The following is a 19154-nucleotide window of genomic DNA, read 5'->3' on the forward strand; positions in this document are numbered from 1 at the left end:
TATTGTGCATTTTGTGCCAAGCACAGGAGATACAGTCCCTGCCCACTTTCTGGTGGGGAGAGAACCAGCAAACCACAAGTGACAAGAATGAATATAAAGGCTCACAACAGACTTGAGCACAGGTGGGGTGGGGGAGCACCCAAGTCAGGTGGGAGATGAGAACAGGAGTCAGGGAAGACCCTTTCAGTACATTATCTTAGAAGCCTTCAACAACCTTCTAAGGAAAGAATTATACTTATTTTTTACACAAGGAAACTGGCTCAAACGGGTTGAGGAAATGGTCTAAGATGAGCTCACACAGCGTGGAAGAACTGAAAAACCAGGCCTAGCCTCCCCGGAGCCCTGGTGCCACACTGCCCTGTCCAAGCTCTAAGCACACCAAAGAGGGCTTGAAATGGGCTGCATTTAGACGATCTGACCACTTCTCATCACCTCCACTGCTAGCATCCTCATCCAGGTCACTGTCATCAGGCCTTACACATCCCTCTACACCAGCTCACATCCATCTTTAATCCAGGAGCCAAGGCAATCTCGGAAAACGTAAACCGGCCTCCCACACCCTGTGTCCTTACTCACTCTGTCTCTGTCACATGGCCTCCTCGATGTGCCTCACATACAACAGGTATACTCCTGTTTCAGGGAGTCTGTGCTTGCTGTTCCCTCTCCCTGGAATGCAATTACCCTTAGATAGCTGTATGGCTTACTTCCTCAGGTCTTCCTTCAATGATATCTCTGAGAAGAGCTTTCCTTGAGTTTCCTATTTACAACTGCTTCTTTCTACTCCCACCCCTTGGGCCTCCCCGGCCCCCTTGCCGCGATTTGTGTTTGAACACTGTACTTACCACCATCTAACACACTGTGTATTTCACCTATTGGTCTGGTCCGTCTACCTTGCCTTACCAGAATATGAGCTTAATGAGGACGATTTTTGTTCTGGTTCCTGGGATGCCTGGCATATAATAGGTGCTCAATACGTATTTGTTGAATTAGGCTGACAGCAGAATGGTTACGAGCATGATTCATCCCTGAGCTGCTTATGAATGGGCTCTCCCACACACCACACTCCGGACCTGGTGGAAGGGAGTCATCAGGAGACACCTGGGCAGGAGAGGGTGGGAAGAAGCCAACCCAAAGTTTACAGGGGACCTCATTCTTCAATCCAGTGCCATGAAAAGGTGCCTGAGGGACTCCTTTTCCATGCCACAGGCTGTGAGGACACAAGTACCATCAATCTTGATGCTATGGTCCAAGGAAGCCCATTAGGACCAGTGATCCCAGAGCTATCAATGTCCCCCAGAGCTGTCTTGGGTGACAGGGACTCCTCAGACAAAGAAATCAGGGGAAGTAAAGGGGAGCCTATATTTTTGCCTTCTAAGTGCTAATCAACGACAATGACAAAACTCTGCTGGGGTGTTCAAGACAGTCTTTATGTTCCCAGGCTGAGCTCCACCTGTTCACATAAGGGGCATTTTCTTACACTGGCCTGTTGTACCCCAGGTCTATGAAAGCTCACCAGAGCTACTAAAAGAAAACCACAGGGGTTCAGTTCTCCAGGAGTTCTCGGACAGCAACGGGCAGACTCTGAACCTGCCTACATAGTGACTGGCAGGAGTGAGACAGTCTAAGCATCTCAGCATCTTCTGAGTCTACGGAGTGATGGACAGTGAAGAAGCAAGCAGGACATGATCACCCAGGACCAAACAGCAGCAGACGCCTCTGAAGGACGGCAAATGGAACACTCTCCCCTGGGGAGGAGCCCGTGCCACAGAGCGCGCGTCTGCCAAATTCCAAACTCCTCCTCATTCCAGCCCCTTGCAGAAATCCTGGCCGTGTGCATTAGACCATGTGCGAGACAGGATGGAAGTGGGGTGACACATAATAACAGGAAATCCATAAGTACCTGACTTCATAAAGTTCTGTAAGGTACCAGGGTGCCTTTCAGCTCTGAAATTCTATGAAGGAACTAAAGTCATTGCAAGGCTGTTTCTGAGAAGCAAAAAAAACCCCGCTGAGAACCGGTACTATAATTTCTTGAGTTTGCGTCAGTCCATTTTCTTCGGTGAGAAAAAAGGTGACTGGTTTAGGTTACGAAGGCAATGTGCCACTATAAAAACCTGCTGGTTGCCATGACAATTAACATCTCTGTTCCTCCCTTTTCTGCAGCATCCTTCTTCCATCTGAGTCAAATTGAAGCAGCTATCTGTGACGCCCATGATTTAGTATTTCCTGTGCACAAGGAGACCATACATACACACAGACACAAAATACATACCAAAGGGCTAATTGGAGGTGAACCGAAACCTTCAAAATTGGTACCATCTGTCCTCCTCTGCCAACTGTGCCCTATAAACAACTATCAGGAACAACCCTGCAGCAGGGTGTGGAAGGGAAGACGGGCCAGAAGGGCTTAACAGTGGACACCTACTCCTGGTCTAGAGCCTTCTCAGAGCAGGCTCTGGGCTGGTTCTTCCCAGAAGGGTCCAAGAATGCACTGTCCTTCTTGCTGCAGGCTGTCCTCCCCAGCCTGAGCTCCTCAAGAGCAGTGCCCGCATCTGACTCACCTCAGGGCGTAGAGTAGCGCTGGGTGCACAGGGAAGCGCTGAGGACAATGACGGGGGCTCCGGGATAAGGCAGCCAGTTGCTCCTTACATTTTGTACTGAGTTTGGGCCTAGCCTGCTTCAAACAGGCCCTCTGTGAGAAACAAGCCAGGGGAGAGTTCTAGATCCATGCTCAAGGAAGGGTGTGTCGCTTGGGATGTCTACAGCACAGCCCTACTCTTGGTTTCCATCACTGTGCTCATGAGCCTTCCTAGATCCAGGACAAAACAAGGATAAAGCAAAAAGTCAGAGCACTGATGTGATTGATCTTCTCAGGATAAAGGTTCTCATCAGGTAGTACATTTCATTGCAAACATGTTTGTTTTAGAAAAGCTATGAAAATACTGAGAAGCCAGAGGAAGGGAAAAAAAGCACCCATCAAGTGTCTACACTTGGGGATCTGTGTCATTATCCCTTCAGATATAGAAGCAGTTCACCCAGGGTTAGGGACAAAGGCTCTGGAATGCAGACCATGCTGGGTTCAAGTCCTACACTTCCCACGTCTTCGTGGTATGATCCCGCCCAAGTCATTTACCCGTCTGTGCCTCTCTTCTCCAATGGTAAAACGAGGAGGGCTGCACCTCCTTTCCCCAACTGCTGTAAGACTGTGGTAACTTCTGGAAAGCCTTCATCGCAGCGCAGGCAGGACCACTCACTTACGCTCTCTCTACCAATATTCTTACTTACTTACTTACTTATTTATTTATTTGACAGAGAGAGAGAGAGGCAGCGAGAAAGGGAACACAAGCCGGGAGCCTAATGTGGGGCTCGATCCCAGAACACTGGGATCACGACCTGAGCTGAAGGCAGACGCTTAATGACTGAACCACTCAGGCGTCCCTCACTCTACCAATATTCTATCTGTACCTGACACTTAATAAACAAAACGAGTTCTCTGTGCCAATATTTTGTGAACTTTCCGATTAACATAAAAGCACGACCCACTGACATGTCAATAAATATACTTCTATAAATCGATGTTTTTAATTCTGAAACGAGCTCACACTAGACTGGGAGTTCTTCATCTTGTTTTAAAGGTCATCTGCCACCACTGAGAACCATTCCAAAGAAAGTACAAATACACAAAAACCAGAGACCCTAGGTTAAGACACAAACACTGGCCCTAATTTCATGCATGTTTTCTAACATTCTGAAGTAACAGAACATTCGAGAAGTAACAGGATTACAAATGGATGCACTTTCTAACTGGAAATTGATGCTCTAAACTTTTCCTAAGGCTGTGGTAGTGACATGAGAAAAAGAGATAAATTCAGTCACACAAGAAGCATGGGATTTAAGCCATTTTTCATTCCTGTTCATAATCACATACTTCAGTACTCCTAAAAATACACTGATACTACTTACCACTAAAAAGGAATAGAGCACTGACACAGGCAACACTGAGGAAGCTTAAAAGCATTATGCTGCTAAGTGAAAGAAGCCACACTCGAAAAGGCTGCGTACTTTGATTCCATTTATAGTGCACTCTGGAAAAGACAAAATCACAGACTGGTGGCTGCTGGGGACAGCGCAGTATTGACTAACAAGGAACAAAGGGGAATTTTCTGGAGTGATGGAAATATTCTGTATCATATTTGGATGGTGTTTACAAGGCTGTGTCATCATATAACTGTACACTTAAGGGGGGGTCACTGTATGTAAATAATATCTCAATAAATAAAATATTGACACATCAACTTTTACAGACATGAACAGAAGTAGAGATGCCAAATCCTTGACAAGGTGCAAAAAACTGCCTGCCAGCAAATTCAAAATAACTTTGTATTTCCTTTCAGGCAAAGCTGAAATGCACACAAACCTGAAACAAACACTATTTAACACCTACACAAAATCTAGCACCATTATGAAAGTTTCCTGACATATATTAAAATGTGTCTTCAACAAATAACACTTACAAGTACAAGTACTTGACAAAGCTACTTAAGAACAGATGGTAAAGGTGAAGATGCTTTTTCCTCTTTCCTAGTAATGTCACTTCTAGGTATCTTCCTCAGAGAAATTCTCCCACGAGCGTGCAGACCTCTGAATCAACCTACCGGTCTACCACTAGGAGAACAGCTCTAAACACAAGGGGGTTCATTCATATACTGAAACAACGTACAGCAATAAAAAAAAAGATGGGAATGAAGTAGGATAAATTTTTAAAACACCATGCTTCAGGGCACCTGGCTGGCTCAGTTGGAAGAGCATGCAACTCTTGATCTCAGGATCATGAGTTCAAGCCCCATGATGGGTGTAAAGATTACTTAAATAAATAAAACTTAAAAAGACCCAAACACCTAAAAGCTTAAATAAATAAAATACAAAAACCATGCTGAAAAAAACAGCAAGTCACAAAAGAGATGCCATTTACATAAATATTTAAGACAAGAAACGATACTATGTATTGTTTGTGAGTTCATTCAATGTATAAAAGCATGCGAAGGAACGAAATCCGACGTCAGGTTATGGACACCGCTGAGGACGTAGGAAGGGAGAAGGCATCCAGACAGCTGCATCTGGGGCGATTTATTTCTTAAAAACAAGTGGCAGAAATCTGATGCAAACATGGCAAAATGTTACCATCTATTAATCTAGGACGCAGGTATATGGGTATCATATTTTTAAAATGTTTTTCCATGTCTGACGCATTTAGTAACTAAAAATAAATTTGTCTACTATTTAACCAGAACTACGTGGTTAATGATTTGATATGGGTTTTCCTCATGCTCAGAACATCCTCCGCTCTGCAAATCTGGCTTACTTTTTAAATATGGTGTAAGTTGCGGTTTCTGAAGGACCATTTCATTACCTTGTAAGCTTGGAATCTGATGTCACTGCATTTTACTTCCAGAGAACATTAACTTCCACCTTAAACAGCCAAGGCAAGCACAAACTTAAGAAAATTAAAATCCACTGAGAATCTAATAAGCTAGCTGTCCTAAAAAAACACCCAGGCTCATTTTGGGCTATTGTGTAAATAAACTAAGGAGCAATTATTTAATTTTTTTTCTTTTTTAAAGATTTATTTATTTAGAGGGGAGGGAGGGTCAGAGGGAGAGAGAGGGAGAGTCTCAAGCAGACGCCCCACTGAGTACAGGGCTCCGTCTCAGGATCCTGAGATCAGACCTGAGCGGACCTGAGTGGAAACCAAGAGTCGGAAGCTGTAACTGACTGCACCGCCCAGGGGCCCCAGGGGCAATTATTTTAAAGAATCATTTACTAACAAAGCAGCCGTGATTTATGAAATGTCCGAAGTAACAGAAAACATAAAATAATCTTTGTATATGGATTTAGTGTCTCTGTCTTTCGAAAGTATAAGCATTATTCTTATTTAGCAAATCTATTACCATTAAAATTACCTCATATGTGCAACAAACTGTTTCAAAAAGGTAGGCTGAAAAGGCATGAACATTTAAAGAAAGTCACATAAACACAAAACTGTATCATTCACTTCCTATTTGCCCAAAGAAATTAAAGCTCTCAACAGTGCCTGTGGGAATGGTGGACTCAGTTTGCAAAACTGTCCCTCAAACATCAACAAGGCTGAAGAGCTCTCATTTTAACTCTATGTCTTGCTTTAAAATTAAAAGCTTAGGGGCACCCGTCTGGCTCAGTCTGTGGAGCACGCAGCTCTTGATCTCAGGGTCGTGAGTTCAAGCCCCACACTGGGTGGAGAGTTTACTTAATAAACAAACAAAAGATGTTAATAAGTAAATAAAAATAAGAGCTTAATTTGAACCCTAAATATGTAAAAAAAACTCCCTTGCCATCAGATCATTTTAAGTGGCCAGACTGCTAGTCAAATTTCTCAACAGTAGAATTTAATATGCTCCCACTCACCTGAACAGTAGAGCATTTCTGAGGGCTGGACACATAACGATTGGGTATAAGAGCCCTTGTGACTTCCCGGTGGTAAGAGGACAAAAACGAATGAAAGAAGACTCTTGCTTTAATTTTGGTGCCCACTTACCCAACAGATGCCAACTCAGTGAGTAGCTCTAAATTGCGCAGTACAGGAGGTAAACTTTATATAACAAATACCACTTCGGAGTTGCTTAAGTCGGGAGATTTTTACAAGCATGATGCCTTTTTCAAATGAAAGCACATGTAAAAAAAACACACTCAGTCCACCTTTAATACGCTCTTGGGTCAGGTTACGAAATGCTAAGTGTTAGCTTCTGGACACAGACAACAGTTTTAACCGCCCTCTGTGTCAAATGTGAAGATTACAAAGCAGGTGAACCTCTCACTAATTAACATAGGTGCACATAACAACCCCTTAGCAAGCCGCAGGGGTAACTTACAAATAAGGATAATCAAGCCAAACAGAGAAACCACTTACAACCTACAAATACGAAATCTTGTTGCATTCACTACCCTAACAGGAGTGAATTCAATGTCCTAGGACGAGGACAGCCCAGGGCACTAAATATGTTTACTAAGTAAGAGGAGGTCAAGCTTGAAAGAGGTCTTTGGCCCACAGAGCACAAAGCTAGGCGAGTCCCTGCTCTTCAGCCTCCCAAGCTGGGATGGTGGACTACAGGCAATTAAGGCAGCCAAGCCGGTTAGGAAGCAACAATACACGTTCTTAGTACTCTAACAGCTTCTGCAAATGTGTGGAAGGTCAGGATTCTATACTAAATAGAACTTGTTGACAGGCAACAACTAGTTCAAAAGAGAGAACTGAAAGCAAATTTTTTAAAAACAACGAACTTCATCAACTCTTCCCCTCTACCTTTTGACCTTTCCTTACTGTAAAGGACCCTGGAATCACGCCTACTTGAAAGTTTATAAATGCATGAGCTAGAGTTCTCAAAATGCTCATTTCAAATCCTGGTTTGAGGGGAAGAGGTGGATATCAATCCAGAATAAATGTACCAAAACTATCACCTCTGATTCAATAGTTTAAAAAAATAGTTTTAAAACCCTGAGAAATAGTAGAGATTTATAAAAATAAAATTATAGATGTGGACAGAAGTGTATTTTTAAAGGCAGCTAACTATGCAAAAAATGGTACAGGGATAACTGTCATTTATGTGTAGACAGCTTAAAGGGAACCAAATTCTAAATAGGCCAAAGACTGGGGCACCTGGCTGGTTCAGTCAGTACAGCACGAGACTCTTCATCTTAGGGTTGTGAGTTCGAGCCCCAAGTTGGGGGCAAAGTTTACTTAAATTATTAAAAAAAAAAAAGTCCAAGGATAAAATTTATTAAATCAAAATGCATTAGAAGAACACGGTGTTTGGGTTTTTAAAAGAATCTCAAAGGGCACTGTAAAAATGTCACAAATCCTGTAAGCCCTAAAATTTTTAAATTTCTTCATGGCAAGGTGCTTATTCAGTGTTTGCCAGGCTCTATGCTCAGCACACACACAGCGTATCATTAAAACAGTGTAGTATGTACAATTCTAAGATGGTTCCCAAGATTCCTACCTGCTGGTGTTCATACCCTGTATGATACCCTCCCTCATGTGTGACCAAGACTTCTGAATGTGATAGGGTTTCACTCCCATGATTAGGTTATGTTATACAGCAAAGGGGAAAATATTTTGCAGATATAATTAAGGTTCCTAATCAGTTGACTTGGGTTAATCTGGGTGCCCCTGGCCTAATCAGATAAACCCTTTAAGAGAGGGTCTAGAGGAAGAGACAAAGTGCAATAGAGTTGGGGCTCTGCTGCTGGTCTTGAAACAAACTACATTATGAGAGAGCCAAGTGTCAGGGAACAATGGGCAGCTTCTGGGGCTCAGTCTTACAGCTGCAAGGATCTTAAGTCCGTAAACAACCAGTGAGTTGGGAAAAGGATTCCAAGTCTCAGACTAGATTGAAGACTTGGCTGATGCCTTGATTTTAAGCTGATGAAATTCTGAGCAAAGGAGGCATGCAGCAAACAGTGAACCAGACCCTGCCACGAAGAATGTAGCAGGAAAGCTGTACCTGGACCCCTGGCCCATGGAAACCAGGAGATGATAAACAGGGGTGTTTCGGGTTGCTAATCTATAGCAATTCCTTACATAACAGTAGAAAACACAGTCAGGAATGATGAACTAGAGAAGATATAAGTGCGAAACAACTTATTTAATAAGTAAAAAACTTCTACAAAACAATTTTAAAGATTAATAACCCACTAGATAAATGGCCAGAATACATTAATAGTTCACAACCCAAATGTTTAAGTATGTGAACATATGACCAACCTTTTGTACTAAGTTACATAAGATGTAACCATTGGGAGAATCTGGGGGAGGGACGCATGGACATCTCTCAATTATTTTTTCCAACTTCCTGGGGGTCTGTGATTATTTCAAAATAAAAACTTTAAAACAGGATTAACCTCATTTGTATCAAGAAAAATATTAGTTAAAATGAGCTACCAGTTTTCACCTATCAGATTGGCAAGAGTAAAAAAGTTTTATAACACTACGTCAGGAAGCTGTGAGTAGAGGCATGTTCATATATTGATGATTATATAAACGGTATCAGTTTATGTATATGCACTGCTGCACCCCCACCTCCTAGGATTGGACAGAGTAGGTAAAATAGTGTTCAATTTGGCAGTATCGTAACTTAAAATAACATACAATCTTAAGGAGCAATTCCATTTTTAAGAATTTAGCCTACGAACATATTCTTCACATGCGCAAAAAATAAGCGTGTCCAAGGGCAGTCACTGAAGTGTCTGTAAAACCAGAAGTCTAGAAGCAATATACATACGTGTCCTTTACTAAGGTATTAATTAGATTACGGAATACCCATAAACTGGAATCCTGTACAGCAATTTTAAAATAAGGTAGATATGGCTAAAGAGTAGAATATGTTTTTCAGCTCCTCGAGTCCCACGGTGCAATTTTACAACATACCCACATTCACTCACTCTGTCAGTATTTACGAAACCCCAACCATGTACCAGGATCCACGTGCAAACAGACGAACACAACCATCCCCGTGTGCAAGGACAGCGCAGGTGCCCGGAGGCGCAGAGTGGGGCCAGGGGAATCCACAGGGAAGGAAGCCAGAGTTCAAGGGCTGAGAGTGGGTGAAAGACAAAGGTCAGATGAGAGAATCTGGGTGTCAGGGGAAGAAACTGGGATTCTGTCCTCTGGAAGGATGAAGGATTTCAAGTAAGATATTCACAACACATCTTGCAAAGCACACATTTACTGTTAAAAAAATAAATAAAATAAAATAAAATAAAGGAGTGGTCCCGTTGAAGAAGTTCATAATCTGGAGACCGTCTCTGATTTCATTAGAGGTGTCTCGAAGTATTTCAACTTGAGTGCTTGTGGTAAGCTGAGTGACTCCGGCACACCCCTCAGCTCACGCCTGAAGACATGCTAATTCCTATAAAAACACGAGGACTGCATGAAGAACTCTTCAAACCTGCCATCTTGCAGGATGGATTCAAAGGAGATACTTCAGACCCTGTCTTCATCTGGAGAAATACTTGTAAGTAGCCTTCTCAAGCATCTGGACATGCTTCACTCCGCCATGCTCCTGACTAGTTCTATACCCAACAGTTGAGAATTGAACCAAAGCAGCAAACTATTGAACTCCCTTTCTTCGATCTTCCTCTCAGCCTTCTGTGCTTTTAATGGTTGAAGCTTTCAAGCACTTTGCCTGATGCCAATACACAGCCTGAACAGCTCTTACTGAATGGGCCTCATATTTTCAGATAAATTAAAATCTATGCCAACGAGAGATTCAGTCTCAAATAGAGGCCACCTGTTCCAATTAGTGAGATTAAAATAGTACACCACTGACTATCTGAAATCGAGTTCCACGCCTTCTGGATTATCACAGTATCTTCACAAAGACCGGAAAAAAGGGACGACTGGCCCCAACACACGGTTGCACACGCTGGAGTAAATAAGTTGAAATGCTAAAGCATAGCTTTCACTAAGGGCATACTTTATTTTTGGACAAGCACTTATCTCAAAATTTCTGTGCAAGGCTGCAGCTTAAGGCACCATTTAATTTCCTTACAACAAGCCTACATATACATCTTAATTAAATTCAAGTTTACCGCAGAACAACACAGAGCTGAAATTTCTTTTCCACCCACTTTCTGTCCTTGCCTGAAATCCCCAGAGTCCTTATTTCCTGACATCGCACTCTTCAGCCTAAGGCCTTCCATGGCCTCCGCTTCTCTCAGGTCATTGGAAGATGCGAGATCGAGCCCGGAACGGGTACAACTCCCCTTTCCCCAACCTCTTCCAAGTATTCCCACCTGGACAAGGCTGCCTTCAAATCACCAGAGGCCCGGGGCTTCGGTTCATCTCCACACATTCACATTTTCACAATCCATGAAAAAAATATTTCTAAGCATCTTCTAAGTCGTGGGTCTAAAAGAAGTATTTCTAAAAGGATGAGGACAGATGATACAACACAAACACCCAGTGTTTTCCAAAATGATTCCGAATTATCTTAGGTGGCATGAAACGAAAGCCGTAACAGAGAATCACCATGAGTCAGCGAAAACCTTGAAAACCACCTGCAAGGCCATCCAGGTGGTTTGCGAGGGAGAAAGTCTCCGCACAGGGCTCACAGCTCTCTGCTGATGCTCCGGCATAGGCTCGTCTTTGCGATTCCGCACGGTAAGCCCTCAGGGGCACAGACGGTATTAACTACAACAGGAACGCTGATACTTTAAAAATACACTTCAGTTTGAAGAAGTGAACAGCTTTGGGAATATGAAGTAAATCGCCGTGCAGGTGGTATGAGGCTATGTACAGGTGCTGGAATGACTGAAGTTTGGGGAACTCTGTGGCAGACGAGTGACTCAACGTCAGAACAACAGATGCCGATGGGTTTCCTAACACCACTTCTCACGCTTGTTCAAGGGGCTGGTATGTGGAGAAGCGGACAATCAAGTCTGACTCCAGAGTTCAAACTCTTAACCCTTCACTGTCTTCAAATCCAGAAGAAAACTTTTAAGAAAGTGAGGCTGGGGACAGAGAGCCAACAGTGACTGAGAAAAGGTAAGATAAACCACTGGATGTGGAGGGTAAGCAGGGGGAGTGGGGGTTGTTGGGGGAGGGGCTGAGGGACCAGGCATCTGGTTTGGGAATATGCTGGACAGGAAAAGTATTCCAGGCTCCAGGCAGGGGCGTGAGGGGGCCTGAGAGAATGAAGGAAGTCTGGTATATAGACTCCAAGGTACCTGAGGAACATCTAAGTAGAAATGCCTTTTATTACGTGCTAAAGCCACACCTTACTCCCCGGCTGTGGAAGGCAGAATTCACACAGAATTTCCCTCAGGGAGGCACTTCACTGGGCACTGGCACTGAACGTGCCAACGGACCCTACCCCTGTCTTCCCCCGAGCACTGGGGTAGATGACTGTTTCTGTGGCAAAGAACCAGATGACGTTTCTGGTGTGTTGCATGAAAATTACATATGCTACAAACACTTGGTGCTGGAAGATGCCCTCAATGAGAGTCTCACAGGAACAGAATGCTTCAGAGGCAACAAACACCAGGTTTGAATCCTAAGTTATAGCGTGTGTGCGTGTGTGTGTGTGTAATGTACTCCATGACTTATGCATCTGGCACATGTTTTTTCCCCAATATCCTATCCCAACAGGTAGAAGGTAAAACAAAGATGAACTCATTTTGCAAAATTTTATTTCAGGGGAAAAAAACAACAATAAAATCAGAAAGGATAATCTTTACAAATGGCAACATATCTCCTGCAGCTAAGCAGTCAGATACGGGAAATGTCACACCTTCTTCACCCTAGTCCCACCAAAAATCTGCAAACAAATTCATAAGGATGATGGTCTAACACTAAATCACTCAAATTCACTTTTTTCCCACCTGGAAAGCTCACAAAATTTAAAATCTGTCCATCAATTAATTCTCTATTGCAAATAATTTCAAATTCTCATTCTACTTAAATTTTGAGATATGGTTCCCATATAAATTAGCAATTAGCTTGGTATCTAAAAATATTTAAGACTGTTTTCTGTTAAGGAATTCTCTTTTAAAATAGAAACTGGTATAATGGTTAGTCCTGGTCAGCCAGTATTAGTTACCTAATTTCACTGGACACAGTCTAGCTGGATGTCACTTCTCTACTTCTACAAATGGAATGGTGTGGAGTTTATGTCTAAATTCCCCTTTCAGGGGCACCTAGGTGGCTCAGTCGTTAAGCGTCTGCCTTTGGCTCAGGTCACGAACCCCCCCCCCCATAAGGCCCCCTGCTCAGTGTGAAGCCTGCTTCTCCCTCTCCCATTCCCCCTGCTTGTGTTCCCTCTCTCGCTGCCTCTCTCTCTGTCAAACAGATAAATAAAATCTTTAAATTAATTAATTAATTAATTTCCCTTTCAGTTCTAACATGGTTAAAACCTGAGTCTACTTCCCAGCACGTTGCCCACACATTGAGAAGCACGTGCCCTCAGTCCAGGGAAGCTGAAGTCCTACTAGGAGATCTGCTTAGGCCGGACTGTGACTCAACTGTCACAAGGAAGAACCACCCTTGTTGTGTCCTTCAACTGTTCTTACTCTGGAGACCAAATACCAGCCTGGAAGATGGTTCTTTACTGATGTTCTTAAATCATGAGCTTAACCACTCATGGTTTTAAGCCTTTAAGACTTCTCCAAACTACTGGCAACAATCTTATATTGTAGGCATTATAAAAGTTTGGAAATTATCACTCTCAACCATTCATTCATCAAAGGTTTATAGGGTACGTAAGACAATACACAAAGGACTGGCAAAGTGCTGTGTCGTAAGAATGCCAAACACACAATCTGGCTAGGCACCCTGCAGAAGGAGACTACACCCGTGTTCAAGGACTCGATGGGGTTAGGAAGACTGAACTGCTCTCCAGTATTCATCTCAGAGGTAGAAGCCAGGGAAGTGGTTAAAATGCAAGTTCTCCAATTAGATCTGGGTTCACCAGATCCTAGCTCTACCATTTCCTAATAGCCACAAGACCTTGGACAAATAAACTGCCCGGGCCTCAACTTCCTCATCTGTAAAAATCAAACTATAAATAAGATATTATGAGGATTAAGGAGAGAGTGCATGTGAAGTGCTTAGTATTGCATCTGGGGTACGGTAAGGAATTAGCACGCGTTGGCTGTTACCACTGTTGCTGCATTCTTCTTTTCCTCTAGTTCTGTTTGCCTCCTTACAGAGGAATAATCAACAACTACACCGTTTTCCTTCAAGTAGCAACACCCTCTCCCCAAGTCAATGGAAGCAGCTGGATCATGCAGGGATCATATATCCTGATGTTCCTTTTCCAAGGCATGTAAAGTCCTCGTTCTGATTCACACAGTACAGTGATTCATAGTTCTCTCCCTTCTCTCTCAACCAACCCCCTCCACTGAAAACATAAAAATACACAAAAAGAAACAGCAGGGCTGAAAGCTGCAACTGCCCTAAGTCAAGACTTGGGCAATTTCCATCCAGAAAGATCAGGTTGATTTCTGACCTTTAAGAGCAGCCCTGGAAATTCAGGCCATGGGTCTGAAGCGAAACACATCTTACAACCCAACTTGGTAGCAGCTGTCTTGGTATTCAACAGCGGACACAACAAGTGGGTGCTCTAGTGGTGGCTGGCAGCTTGTTCTCCTCTGAAGGGAGAGCCGGTAAGCCTGTGGCAAAGCACAGCTCAAAATACACACAACCCCATCAATCTATCCAGCTGAAATTTAGGAAAGAAAAATCGGACTAGAGACACTCATCGTTATTCATCGTGCTTTTAAGGAACTCTTTAGAATAAAACCGATCACTGATTAAAAGTGTACTCACACAGCCCTCTGCTCACCACTTCACCAGGTCAGGGGCCCCCAGGACAGAAGTCTGTGCCCACTCACTCTTGCTCCTGCCCAGGAAGTGAGCAGGCGATCATCAACTTATTACATCCCTGCCCAACCACTGCCACTCGGAGGAGGGCTCCAACATCCTCTTCTCCTTGACTGCTTCTGGCCATTACTCATGTAGTTCAGAGACTATTTCCAAACCACAGAACACTTAACGATGAACTCAGGTAGCCACCATGCCCAACACAGCTTTTACTTCAGATGTTAGAGACCTCTGTACTTATTACCATCTCCTCCTACAACGTAGGAGGGTATTTCCTGGGGCCACAAGTATAAATAAAATACTAAGCTTCCAAAGAGACCAGGCTGTCTGCTTCATTCACCGTTATATTCCTGACGCCCAGAGTAGCCACTAGCATACGGAAGGTACCCAGCAGGTATTTGTTGAACAAATGAAACGTCTTGTTCTCAAAGTGCCACTGTCTACGGTTTATAAACATGTAAATGCCAAATATGTAAACGGTCAGTGGGATAAAGAACATACGATGGAGGAGGGACAAAATGCTAAACATGCCCAAACAAGTCTATTCTATTCACAAAATGAGCAGTCTTCCCATTTTCAAGCTTATGACCACTTCTTACGTAGTAGTAACAAAAACAAGCTACCATCTACTGCGTTCTTTCTGGGTACCTGACATTTCATAGCTGTTACTGCATTTATTCCTTGTAACACTCCTAGAGTGTAGAAGAGGAAACTAAGACTTAGAATGATCACAGGGTCCACAGGGGCACTAGTGCAAGATCTGTCTTCTGGGGGCTAGCCTAATGAAAGTGGTTCTCCAGGCAGAATACTCCGGTCCTTGTGGGGAGGATGGATTGGGGTTGATGAATTCAGAGCAGTAAGGAAACTAGCACACACCATTATCAATTCCAGAGGTTGTAAGTGGCTAAACTAAGGTGAGAGATGACTGGGGGACACGGGGAGTAAGGACCAAATTCCAAAGAGGAGTCCAAGAAAGACCCAGTGGAATGGCCGACAGATGAGAGGTCCCGGGGAGAAGGTAAGCAAGCACTCAGGATGTCTAGCGATTCTGAGTAGCAGTGGTTCCAACAGAATGAGAAAAAAAGTATTCATCTTAAACATCTAATCTTAAGTGCCCGTGACCATTTTTTGTTTTTGTGTTTTTTAACGAAAGCTCTTTTACTCAAGACTCGCGATCGCTCCCAGAAGCAGAAACTATTATCACCTCTGTTATAGACGGGGAACCGCAGGCTCAGGAAGGTTAGACCCTGCCCTGGTGCTCACTCGGTTAGGAAATGTGAAGAGCCAGAATATGACCCAGGTCACCTGATCCGAGAGCCCCAGCCGCTGACCACTCTCCACAGGTGGCTGAAGGTGCCATTGTAGAACATTTAAAGTTAGAACAGAAATTTGATTCACACATAATTAATAAAAACCAGTTAAAATATAGAAAGCAGAATGCCTATATTCTTAAAAAGAGGACAGGCTTTAATGATGTAGGGCATGAGGGGCACCTGGGTGGCACAGCGGTTAAGCGTCTGCCTTCGGCTCAGGGCGTGATCCCGGCGTTATGGGATCGAGCCACATCAGGCTCCTCCGCTATGAGCCTGCTTCTTCCTCTCCCACTCCCCCTGCTTGTGTTCCCTCTCTCCCTGGCTGTCTCTATCTCTGTCAAATAAATAAATAAAATCTTTAAAAAAAAATGATGTAGGGCATGAAAAAAAGTAGGATTCAAACTATGCANCTTGTGTTTCCCTCTCTCCCTGGCTGTCTCTATCTCTGTCAAATAAATAAATAAAATCTTTAAAAAAAAATGATGTAGGGCATGAAAAAAAGTAGGATTCAAACTATGCATCCTTTTAAACTAGGGGCTATTATTCTGCGTGTCGAGTTAACAGGCACCATTTCTGAGTTTTACCCTGATGAAGTTTAAAAATGTGAATGATGCTGACTTGTCAGCTTAGAGATAATCACAGAATTCATTAGTTATATTACATTTTCACTGAGGGGAGGGAATCTAGGTTAATCCACCTGGCTGTAAAAATAGACTCCTGCAACGTTAAAATAGTACACTGCCTCATTATTATTCTAGTCTCAAAGGCTTAACCAAACTCAGCAAGAGAGATGTGTATTCTTCCTGTTATCTCAACAGGGTATCAATTTTGAACTTAAAAAATGACCATTCAGTAACCAAGAACTTGATCTCTTAGAGTCTTAGCCCCTTCTTGGGAGGAAACTGCGTATCTCTGAAAGGTGAATCAACTCAGCCCATGCACCTCCAGTTCTCATTAGAGTATTTTTAGGTGAGCTGATTTACCACACGAGTCCACAAAAGGGTTCTTTTAAAATCCTATACTAGATGGTTTATTGCCAACAGGAGGGTGACATCAAGAAATTAAACCCTAATACTGCCCAATGTTCTCATTCTGCATCACATATTTTCTGAGTGTAGAAAAGTATCGTTATAGCTAAATCTAAAAGAGTTCCACAAAATAGAAGCTAGAATTATCTGATGGGAGAAATACTTTCTGCACAGGAAAATTGTTGGTATTTTCCCTTCATTACAGCAAGCTTACTGCAGCCTTAAGGACAGACTCAAAACTACATCGGCCTCACTTGAGAAAAGTTATGAGTTTACAAAATTTCCTCCAGTTGAATTCCTTGCCATCTGAACAGTAAAACCCTAAGGGCAGACAGTCAAGAAGTTCAAACTTCTCAGCATCACTGCTACATAATATGTAGTCACTGTCTACTAAAGTCCTAGCCCTCCTTGGTCTGAGTTTGTCTCGTCTTCACTAGATTTCACTTGCCCAATAAGCTAATTTAGAATAATCAGTAATGTCTAACTCGGGTTTCATACACAATCTATTTAAAAAATCAGGTGTCTCGGGCTGCCTGGATGGCTCAGTCACTTAAGCATCCAACTCTTGAATTTCAGCTCAGGTCATGATCTCGGGGTCCCAAGGCCCAGGCCCAGGTCGGGTTCCACGATGGACGTGAAGTCTGCTTAAGATTCTCTCTCTCCCTCCGCCCCACCCCCCAAAAATCAGGTATTTCCATGCTAACAAAACAAGGCAGTATGTGTAACATCGGTAGAACTTTAAAGAAAATAAGCAACTCCTTTCACAAAGGTTGTGGTACTTTAACAGAAAAGGGAGAAATGGAATGCTGGCAGAACCAGCTAAATCTACAGTTAAATTACGAAGGTATTTCAGGTATGAACTCTTTCCACGTAGATAGCTCAGGTATGAACTCTATCACTACCATTTCACAGATTATGAAGAGTGAGTTTTGCAAAGTTCCATGAGTTTTGCCAAATCACTTAAATGAGCTCACAATGAGCCACCCATCCCTCAAAGATTACTAATCTTGTTGTTTACACAAAGATTATCACAGTTTTGACAAGAGAAACCAAGCTTCCACACTTTTTTCAAGTCTGAAATTTCTTCTGTCAAGTGCAACATTAATAGACTCCTCCAATTACAAATGCATTAGAAAACGATCTTCACCTTTCTTCCTCATTAACTGTGTTAACCAGCATTCATCCTTCCAGAAATTTCTAACTGTAGGTAACCAAAGATCTTTCACTAATGCTTTCTTCCAAATGGGAGTCTGTGGTTATTTTCAGAACAAACTATTATGAAACTTTTAAAGAAAATGCAAAACTTATCATGGTGAGCATTCTGTAATGTACATATTTGTGGAATCACTATTCTGCACACCTGAAACTAAATATAACATTGTATATCAACTATACGTCAATAAAAAATAAAGTGCAAAAAAGCAGCATCCTTTTGGGGAGTAGAGGAGAGTGGGGTGGAGGCAGTAACCTCCACCAAATACGCTTCATCTGTAAAAATTTAAACCATTCTGTTAACTCAGTTAACAGACTCTAAAGGAAAAAGGGAAAACAGCTACTAGTTCCTTCCCTTCGGGGATAACTGATTAGTTCTCCGCATGATGATTAAACTCCCAAACCCTGCACTAGGGGCTGAGCGGCATTGGTCACTCTTGCCACTTTTCCCATCCAGTGGCCTCTGGATCGTGGGAGATGGCAGGCCAGAATTTGCGCAGAACTCTAGCTGTGAACTTTATACAGGGAGGCTGACATCTCGAACAAGTGAGTAGTGAGCAAAGAGCCACTCCAGGTAGCTCTGCCAGAACAAGTGCCAGGGTGGAGGGCGTGCTGTTTCTCAGAGGCACTTCAATCCGCCAAGGGACTGAATGGCCAGGGAAGGCAAAAGGTGCCCCGAGCCGGCGGGGGCCTCCGCTCCCGGGAGGGACCGGCGCTCAGGCTGCGGCCTCCGTCTTTATTTTGAAGCACTACAGGGCTCATCTCTGCTGCTTGCTCTGAAGAGCTATTTTCGCCCACAGCCAAAATCAGCAACAGCAAATTACACTGCAAACAATGGAGAGGGCGCCCGCTCCGCACGGCTGGGAACTCCGGGGCTGCAGCGCCAAAGCCGACTTTTCGCTCGGGCAGAGCCGGGGCAGCCGCCGCGCGATACCGGGACGCCTGTCCGCCGCCGCCGCCCGCGCCCAAAACCCCGAGGGCTGGGGTGGCGCGGGCAGCACGGGAGGTCAGGAGGGCGAGCGCGCCGTCCCACCCGGGCCGCCCTTGGCGGGATTCCCTCGCGTCCGGGCACCGCGCGGCGGGCGCTCCCTGGCGGAGGGTGGTGGAGCGCGGGCCGTCGAGGACACCCGGCACCCGGGTCCGGCAGGCGCGCGGGGACCTAGTGGCGGCGGAGGGCGAGGTCCGGCG

The 19154-nt window shown here is 43.8% G+C and overlaps 1 protein-coding gene across 1 annotated transcript in view; it reads right to left on the minus strand.

Moving 5' to 3' along the window:
* TMCC3 (transmembrane and coiled-coil domain family 3) overlaps positions 1-19154 on the minus strand; it is a 67865-nt gene that overhangs the window by 48290 nt on the left and 421 nt on the right. The gene's annotated exons all lie outside the window — the stretch shown is intronic.

Source organism: Ailuropoda melanoleuca, chromosome 15, assembly GCF_002007445.2.
Source record: "Ailuropoda melanoleuca isolate Jingjing chromosome 15, ASM200744v2, whole genome shotgun sequence".
Taxonomy (NCBI): Eukaryota; Metazoa; Chordata; class Mammalia; order Carnivora; family Ursidae; genus Ailuropoda; species Ailuropoda melanoleuca.